Source organism: Pristiophorus japonicus, chromosome 12, assembly GCF_044704955.1.
Source record: "Pristiophorus japonicus isolate sPriJap1 chromosome 12, sPriJap1.hap1, whole genome shotgun sequence".
Lineage (NCBI taxonomy): Eukaryota > Metazoa > Chordata > Chondrichthyes > Pristiophoridae > Pristiophorus > Pristiophorus japonicus.
This window is the reverse complement of record NC_091988.1, coordinates 128,129,678-128,139,609: the sequence shown is the minus strand read 5'-3', so window position 1 is coordinate 128,139,609 and position 9,932 is coordinate 128,129,678. Positions and strand designations below refer to the sequence as shown.

Sequence of the window (9,932 nt, the reverse complement as noted above, 5' to 3'; positions counted from 1 at the left end):
ATATCTTGTTAAACTGAACCATTTCGGAGGTGTTCATTTAGCCCTTGACTGAGTGAAACCTACCCCTTGCGAGCAAGTAAATTAAAAAGGAACCTTCTACCGGAGCTGTAAGTGTCGGAGTCATTCTTTTTGGAGGTCGAGATTTCGACAGTACCCCATTCCTGCTTTCTCGCCATACCCCTTGATCCCCCTAGTAGTAAGGACCTCATCTAACTCCTTTTTGAATATATTTAGTGAATTGGCCTCAACAACTTTCTGTGGTAGAGAATTCCACAGGTTCACCACTCTCTGGGTGAAGAAGTTCCTCCGCATCTCGGTCCTAAATGGCTTACCCCTTATCCTTAGACTGTGACCTCTGGTTCTGGACTTCCCCAACATTGGGAACATTCTTCCTGCATCTAACCTGTCTAACCCCGTCAGAATTTTAAATGTTTCTATGAAGTCCCCTCTCATTCTTCTGAACTCCAGTGAATACAAGCCCAGTTGATTCAGTCTTTCTTGATAGGTCAGTCCCGCCATCCCGGGAATCAGTCTGGTGAACCTTCGCTGCACTTCCTCAATAGCAAGAATGTCCTTCCTCAGGTTAGGAGACCAAAACTGTACACAATACTCCAGGTGTGGCCTCACCAATGCCCTGTACAACTGTAGCAACACCTCCCTGCCCCTGTACTCAAATCCCCTTGCTATGAAGGCCAACATGCCATTTGCTTTCTTAACCGCCTGCTGCACCTGCATGCCAACCTTCAATGACTGATGTACCATGACACCCAGGTCTCTTTGCACCTCCCCTTTTCCTAATCTGTCACCATTCAGATAATAGTCTGTCTCTCTGTTTTTACCACCAAAGTGGATAACCTCACATTTATCCACATTATACTTCATCTGCCATGCATTTGCCCACTCACCTAACCTATCCAAGTCGCTCTGCAGCCTCACAGCATCCTCCTCGCAGCTCACACTGCCACCCAACTTAGCGTCATCCGCAAATTTGGAGATACTACATTTAATCCCCTCATCTAAATCATTAATGTACAGTGTAAACAGCTGGGGCCCCAGCACAGAACCTTGCGGTACCCCACTAGTCACTGCCTGCCGTTCTGAAAAGTACCCATTTACTCCTACTCTTTGCTTCCTGTCTGACAACCAGTTCTCAATCCATGTCAGTACACTACCCCCAATCCCATGTGCTCTAACTTTGCACATCAATCTCTTGTGTGGGACCTTGTCGACGCCTTCTGAAAGTCCAAATATACCACATCAACTGGTTCTCCCTTATCCACTCTACTGGAAACATCCTCAAAAAATTCCAGAAGATTTGTCAAGCATGATTTCCCTTTCACAAATCCATGCTGACTTGGACCTATCATGTCACCTCTTTCCAAATGCACTGCTATGACATCCTTAATAATTGATTCCATCATTTTACCCACTACCGATGTCAGTTCCCTGTTTTCTCTCTCCCTCCTTTTTTAAAAAGTGGGGTTACATTGGCTACCCTCCACTCCATAGGAACTGATCCAGAGTCAATGGAATGTTGGAAAATGACTGTCAACGCATCCACTATTTCCAAGGCCACCTCCTTAAGTACTCTGGGATGCAGTCCATCAGGCCCTGGGGATTTATCGGCCTTCAATCCCATCAATTTCCCCAACACAATTTCCCGGCTAATAAGGATTTCCCTCAGTTCCTCCTCCTTACTAGACCCCCCGACCCCTTTTATAACCGGAAGGTTGTTCGTGTCCTCCTTCGTGAATACCGAACCAAAGTACTTGTTCAATTGGTCCGCCATTTCTTTGTTCCCCGTTATGACTTCCCCTGATTCTGACTGCAGGGGACCTACGTTTGTCTTTACTAACCTTTTTCTCTTTACATATCTATAGAAACTTTTGCAATCCGTCTTAATGTTCCCTGCAAGCTTCTTCTCATACTCCATTTTCCCTGCCCTAATCAAACCCTTTGTCCTCCTCTGCTGAGTTCTAAATTTCTCCCAGTCCCCAGGTTCGCTGCTATTTCTGGCCAATTTGTATGCCACTTCCTTAGCTTTAATACTATCCCTGATTTCCCTTGATAGCCACGGTTGAGCCACCTTCCCTTTTTTATTTCTATGCCAGACAGGAATGTACAATTGTTGTAGTTCATCCATGCGGTCTCTAAATGTCTGCCATTGCCCATCCACAGTCAACCCCTTAAGTATCATTCGCCAATCCATCCCAGCCAATTCACGCCTCATACCTTCAAAGTTAGCCTTCTTTACGTTCTGGACCATGGTCTCTGAATTAACTGTTTCATTCTCCATCCCAATGCAGAATTCCACCATATTATGGTCACTCTTCCCCAAGGAGCCTCGCACAACGAGATTGCTAATTAATCCTCTCTCATTACATAACACCCAGTCTAAGATGGCCTCCCCCCTAGTTGGTTCCTCGACATATTGGTCTAAAAAACCATCCCTTATGCACTCCAGAAAATCCTCCTCCACCGTATTGCTTCCAGTTTGGTTAGCCCAATCTATGTGCATATTAAAGTCACCCATTATAACTGTTGCACCTTTATTGCACGCACCCCTAATTTCCTGTTTGATGCCCTCCCCAACATCACTACTACTGTTTGGAGGTCTGTACACAACTCCCACTAACGTTTTTTGCCCTTTGGTGTTCTGCAGCTCTACCCATATAGATTCCACATCATCCAAGCTAATGTCCTTCCTAACTATTGCCTTAATCTCCTCCTTAACCAGCAATGCTACCCCACCTCCTTTTCCTTTTATTCTATCCTTCCTGAATGTTGAATACCCCTGGATGTTGAGTTCCCAGCCTTGCTCATCCTGGAGCCACGTCTCCGTAATCCCAATCACATCATATTTGTTAACATCTATTTGCACAGTTAATTCATCCACTTTATTGCGGATACTCCTTGCATTAAGACACAAAGCCTTTAGGCTTGTTTTTTTAACACCCTCTGTCCTTTTAGAATTTTGCTGTACAATGGCCCTTTTTGTTCTTTGCCTTGGGTTTCTCTGCCCTCCACTTTTCCTCATCTCCTTTCTGTCTTTTGTTTTTGCCTCCTTTTTGTTTCCCTCTATCTCCCTGCATTGGTTCCCATCCCCCTGCCATATTAGTTTAACTCCTCCCCAACAGCACTAGCAAACACTCCCCCGAGGACATTGGTTCCGATTCTGCCCAGGTGCAGACCGTCCGGATTGTAATGGTCCCACCTCCCCCAGAACCGGTTCCAATGCCCCAGGAATTTGAATCCCTCCCTGCTGCACCATTGCTCAAGCCACGTATTCATCTGAGCTATCCTGCGATTCCTACTCTGACTAGCACGTGGCACTGGTAGCAATCCCGAGATTACTACTTTTGAGGTCCTACTTTTTAATTTACCTCCTAGCTCCTTAAATTCATTTCGTAGGAACTCATCCCTTTTTTTACCTATGTCATTGGTACCAACGTGCACCACGACAACTGGCTGTTCTCCCTCCCTTTTTAGAATGTCCTGCACCCGCTCCAAGACATCGTTGACCCTTGCACCAGGGAGGCAACATACCATCCTGGAGTCTCGGTTGCGGCCGCAGAAACGCCTATCTATTCCCCTTACAATTGAATCCCCTATCACTATCGCTCGCCCACTCTTTTTCCTGCTCTCCTGTGCAACAGAGCCAGCCACGGTGCCATGAACTTGGCTGCTGCTGCCCGCTCCTGATAAGTCATCCCCCTCAACAGCACTCAAAGCAGTGTATCTGTTTTGCAGTGGGATGACCACAGGGGACCCCTGCACTACCTTCCTTGCACTACTCTTCCTGCTGGTCTTCCATTCCCTCGCTGGCTGTGGACCCTTCTCCTGCGGTAAGACCAACTCGCTACACGTGATACTCACGTCATTCTCAGCATCGTGGATGCTCCAGAGTGAATCCACCTTCAGCTCCAACTCCGCAACGCGGACCGTCAGTAGCCGGAGGTGGACACACTTCCCGCACATGTAGTCGTCAGGGACACTGGTGTTGTCCCCGTGTTCCCACATGGTACAGGAGGAGCATATCACATGACCGAGCTGTCCTGCCATGACTTAACCCTTAGATACACTTAAATTGCCGACAACAATGTTAAAAGTTACTGACTAATAAAGAAAAAGAAAAACTACTCACCAATCAGCAGCCAATCACTTACCACGTTGGCTGTGACGTCACCTTTTGATTTCTTTCTTCTACTTTTTTGACTTCTCTCAGCTGGAGCTGCACCGGTACGCCTCTCTCAACTCCTGCCTCTCCCCGGACTGCTGAGCCTTTTATAGGCCGCTGCCTCTCTCGACGCTCCCCGGACTGCTGAGCCTTTTATAGGCCGCTGCCTCTCTCGACGCTCCCCGGACTGCTGAGCCTTTTATAGGCCGCTGCCTCTCTCGACTCCCGCATCTGTAAACTTGGAGATTTAACATTCAATTCCTTTGTCCATATCATTAATGTATCTTGTAAATAGCTGGGGAGCCAGCACTGAACTGTGCGGTACCCCACTAGTCACTGCCTGCCATTCTGAAAGGGACCCATTTATTCCTACTCTGCTTCCTGTCTGCCAACCGGTGACCACACAAGTGACTTCAAAAGTGACCACACTCCAAAAGTACTTCATTGGCTGTAAAGCACTTTGAGACATCCGGTGATTGTGAAAGGCGCTATTTCAATCCAAGTCTTCCTTTCTTTACATATTAGGAGATAAATATGTTGGAGGATTCATTAATACAGGAGCTTTCATGGAGTGAGATTTTCGTGAAACTCTTGATATAAATTTTATGCTCACTGAGTTGAGTGATGGTGCAGAATTGGTCAAGTTCCAATTGGACCCAGAGTGTCAAAAAGAGAGTCACTTCCCGGTCAGGTATGGCACAAGGTTAGATACAGAGTAAAGTTCTCTCTACGCTGCCCCATCAAGCATTCCCTGGGCAGGTACAGCACAGAGTTAGATACAGAGTAAATCTTGAGATAAATATAGTGAGAGAGGAAATATTAAGGGGTTTAGCAACTTTGAAAGTGGATAAAACCGCCAAGCACGGATGAAAAGTATCCCAAGCTGTTAAGCGAAGCAAAAGAGGAAATAGCAGAGGCTCTGACAATCATTTTGCAATCCTCTCTTGCTACAGGTGCTGTGCTAGAAGACTGCTAATGTGTACCATTGTTTAAAAAGGGAGAAAGGGATAGACCAAGTAATTGCAGGCCAGCCAGCCTGCCTAACTTCTGTGGTGGGAAAATTATTGGAAAATATCCTGAGGGACAGGATAAAACTTCATTTGGAAAGACATCGATCAATCAAGGACAGGCAGCATGGATTTGTCAAGGGAAAATCGTGTCTGACTAACTTGATTGAATTTTTTGAGGTTGTAACGAGGAGGGTCATTGAGGGCAGTGCATATGATGTAATGTATATGGATTTTAGCAAAGCATTTGAGAAGGTCCTACATGGGCGACTGGTCATGAAGCTTAAAGTCTACGAGATCCAGGGCAAAGTGGCAAGTTGGATCCAAAATTGGCTCAGAGGCAGGAAGCAAAGAATAATGGTTGATGGGTGTTTGTGACTGGAAGGCTGTAGCCAGTGGGGTTCCAGAGGGTTCATTGCTGGTTTCCCCTGTTTTTTATGGAATATATTAATGACGGGGACTTATATGTTGGGGGTGTGATTAAGAAGTTTGCAGATGACACTAAAATAGACTGTGGTTGATAATGAAGAAAGGTGCAGATTGCCAGAAGATATCAATGTGCTGGACACGTGGGCAGAACAGTGGCAAATGGAATTCAATCCAGATAAGTGTGAGGTAATGCATTGAGAGGTCTAACAAGGCAAGGGAATACACATTAAATGACACTGAAACATGTGGGGGAACAAAGGGACCTTGGAGTGCAGGTCAACAGATCCCTGAAGGTAGAAGGCCAGGTAGCGATGATGGTTAAGGCAGCATACGGAATACTTGCCTTTATAAAGTCAAGGCATGAATGCAAGAGCAAGGAGGTTCTGCTGGAACTGTATAAAACACTGGTGAGGCCACAGCTGGAGTACTGCGTGCAGTTCTGGTCACCACATTACAGGAAGGATGTGATTGCACTGGAAAGGGTGCAGAAGATTTTCAAGAATGTTGCTTGGACTGGAGAATTTTGGCTAGGAGGAAAGATTGGAGATGCTGGGTTTGTTTTCTTCAGAATAGAGGAGGCTGAGGTATATAAAATTGAGGGTCCTGGATCGAGTGGATAGGAAGGACACATTTCCCTGAGCAGAGGGGTCAAGAACCAGGGGACAAAGAGTTAAAGTAATGTGGGTGTGGGGGGAGAAGGTTGCGAGGAGAGATGTGGGGAAATTTCTTCACTGTGGGCGGTGGGGGCTGGAACTCACTGCCTGAAAGGGTGGTAGAGGTAGAATCACATTTTAAATGCATATCCAAGTATCTTTTAAGTGCTGTAACCTGCAGGGCTGCAGAGCAAGAGCTGGAAAGTGCGATTAGGCAGGATAGCTCTTGGTCGACCAGCACAGACACAATGGGTCAAAATGGCCTCCTTCCATGCTGTAAATTTCCATGATTGTATAATTCTACACTGTCCCATCAAACACTCAGGGCAGGTACAGCACAGGTTAGATACCCATACCTCAAGCCAGTTACACTCACCTGGCGCTCATGGACCTGCACGGTGACAGCTGGGCAGTTACCATGGTCACCACCCATCTCTGGAGAAGCTTTTACAAGCCATTATGGTACTGGTTACCTGCATTAGTTACACCAAGAAAGGGAACCGAGGGAGGGTTGCTGAGTGTAAACAGCTCTGTATTTTACACATGTGGGTAGGAGATGGACAGTGACAAATGAGCAACCAAGCACAAGGTACATGCAATCACTGCTTTATTGATCATTTGATAACTAGTTGAACTGGGTCTGCTTGTGTTTCGTGTACAGGAACAAGGCCATCAAAGCAGCAGAGGTCAGAGAGACAGCTGTCACAGTCAGGGCCACCATCAGGACCACCTCAGACTCCACACCTAAAGAGCTATGAGAAGCCGAAGGAAATACTGAGGGGGAAATGGAAACTAGCAGTGGGCCCACTCACCCCCTGGAGACACCTCCTGCATCTGTTGCCCAACCTCATTAAGGGACTCAGTTGCCAGGTCGGTCACCTCAGTGTCCAGAATGACCAATGGGTCCAAGTGAGGCCTCACCCTCCCACTTCAATTCAGCATCACTCCCTGCAATATCAAACATTCCAGTCAGAGAGGGTAAAGGGGGACCTCCAACATCTAGAGGATCAATGTCCTACCAGCTTCAGGTACAAGGTCCCTCCTGCCTCTGGAAGGAAAGCCCAACTCCCTCATGGCACCGCAGTCGCCCAACTGACAACGGGTGCAAACATCATTGTTCAATCCTTCCAATGGGGCCCAGCTAAACAAGACAAGCAGTGCAACAATCAGGTTGGGCATCACTTCTCCACACAACACATCTTTGAGGGAGAGAGGGGGAACTTACACATTCTGCAGCTTCTGGAAAGTACAAGCTTTGCTCATGGAATCTCTCCGATCACTGCAGCAACCTTCAGGTGACAGGTGAGGAAAATCTGAGGTTCACATTCAACACCAGCCGTTATTCAGTGACTCCCTGCCAACATGGGGAACCTAATGGGCAGCTTCCTCTTACCAAGGAATGTTCATCACCAAAGAAACGGAACGCATCCAGATCAAAGTGGAGCTTGTCCAACTCACGCTCGTCTCTTGGCAACACGAAGGTTGAGAAGCAGTCCTCAGCTTTGCTGTCCAGGGGGCAACAGAAGAAGAAGATTAAAACACAGGCCATGGAGTGAATCAAGTAAAGCCATAGAGACGGGACCAGCTGGAGAAAGCAGAGAGCTCCTTACCCATTGTACTCAATGATGCTGTACCTTGGGGTGGAGTCCTTGTCTGGGCTCAACGTAGCGACGCAGCGGTCAATGTAGAGCTTCAGGGGCATGTGGTTGGTCATTGAAACTGAGGCCTCGATGTGGATGAGGTCACCCAGGTAGTAGACAGTCGAAGTGCGCTCTGTAAGCCAGTCATCTGAAGGACAAGAGGACAAGGGTTGGAGACAGTGGCTGCAACTCCCAGTGGGTGACAGGAAATCACTCCCCATCCACCCAACACATACCAGCCATTAGGCGCAGGGAGAATGACAGAAGCCCTTCTCCAGACTTGGTGGAGCTGAACGGGATCCAGGTGGGCTTGATCGGGTTACTGCTCACATTGCCCCTCCTGGAAAGACAAGGGAGCCATTTTAGCACAACTTCAGACAACATGCATTAGATCGAGTTTTCATTCACTCAATGGTTACCTATAATAGCAGCACTCAATGGATACAACAGCTCCATTAGTTCACACAATGACAGATGCAAGAGCCTTGGGGGTGTGGTTCAGGTGGGTGGTGTAGACCAGGAAATCTGCAGCCATCTGAAAAACATCAGCTTCAGAAATTAAGAACATTGTACTCTGGTGTTCGGAAGGGAGGTTGTGCAGCCTCTGCAGTTAATGCAGGGGGAGGGAGTTCAAGCAGGAGAGCAAAATCAATTCAACAGTAAAGTGGAGTGGCTCAGTGGGTAGCACCCTCACCTCAGAGTGAGTAGGTTGTGGGTTCAAGTCCCATTACAGAGACTACAGCACAAAGGTAGGCTGACATCCCAGTGCAGTGCTGAGGGAGCACTGCACTGTCTGAGGTGTAATTTTTCATATGTGATGTTAAGCAGAGGACACGCCTGCTCTCAGGTGGGCAAAAAAGATCCCACAGCACTATTTCAACAAAGAGCAGGGGAGTTCTCCCTGGTGTCCTGGGCCAATATTGATCCTTCAAAATCAACATCACAAAAAGAGATGATCTGGTCAATATCACACTACTGTTAGTGGGAGCTTGCTGTGCAGAAATTGGCTGCTGCATTTCCCACAATAGTGACGACACTTCACAAAGTACTTCACTGGCAGTAAAGCACTCTGAGATATACGGTGGTTGTGAAAGGTGCTGTCGAAATGAAAGTCTTTAACAATGCATAAAAAAAAAGAGCAACAAGTGGCCAATAATTTAGGGCAATGAATAGACCTCCAGATTTAAGTCTCATTTAATCCAGGCTCCCAGGTATTAGTATACAGGAATTGTGGGAGAAAATGCTGAATATGGAAAACAACTGAATCATGAAACTGACTCCCCAGTGATCTGAGAATCCACAAGACAGGATATACCAAATAAATAGTTTAGACAAACCCAAGTGAATGCTCAAGGCCAATAGGGGTGAGATCACCAGGGTGGACACATAAGGGAAGACCAGTTAAAGCAAAGCACAATGCAGAATTCCAGAGCAAGCTTGAGGTTTAAAAGCAGGAGACAGGAGTCCCCTCGACATCAATGCCCTCTCACCAAGAGTTGGAGTGAAGCGTGGGGACTGATCCACACACCAAGCTTAGAGCAAGAGTTGAGGAATCACATTACCTTCACTGAGCTGCTACACTCATGGAGCCCATACTCAAAGAGGACGGTGCGGTTCAAAGAGTGGATCCCAGTTGGCCGACAACCTACTGTCCCCAGGGTCAGGTCATCAGCTTTAATCAGGTGCCTGGTCCCAAATAAATCCATGTGTACCCTGACCAGTAGGTTGTGCTCCCCACACTGCACCATCACAGTGTGCAGTGGGGACACACTGTGCCCCTCAGACACACGGAAACGGGAACCAAAGGGGAGGCCCAGGGGTGGCCTTTACTCTACTCCATGGAAACCTCTGGCCTCCAAACTGTCGCCAAATATCAGAGGGGCAAACAGCCCCAACTAACAGTAGCACTGGGACCAGTGCCCTCACTACACAATCCCCCATGATCCCAAACCACTCAACTATCCCTGCAGCCACCTTTTGTACACACAAGCTGCAGTCACCTGACACCAATGATACCAGAAGCAGC

The 9,932-nt window shown here is 47.3% G+C and overlaps 1 pseudogene; it reads right to left on the bottom strand.

Moving 5' to 3' along the window:
• Positions 1-4,350: 4,350 nt before the first annotated feature.
• LOC139276864 (zona pellucida sperm-binding protein 3-like) lies at positions 4,351-9,612 on the bottom strand (annotated as a pseudogene).
• Between the last annotated feature and the right edge of the window lie 320 nt (positions 9,613-9,932).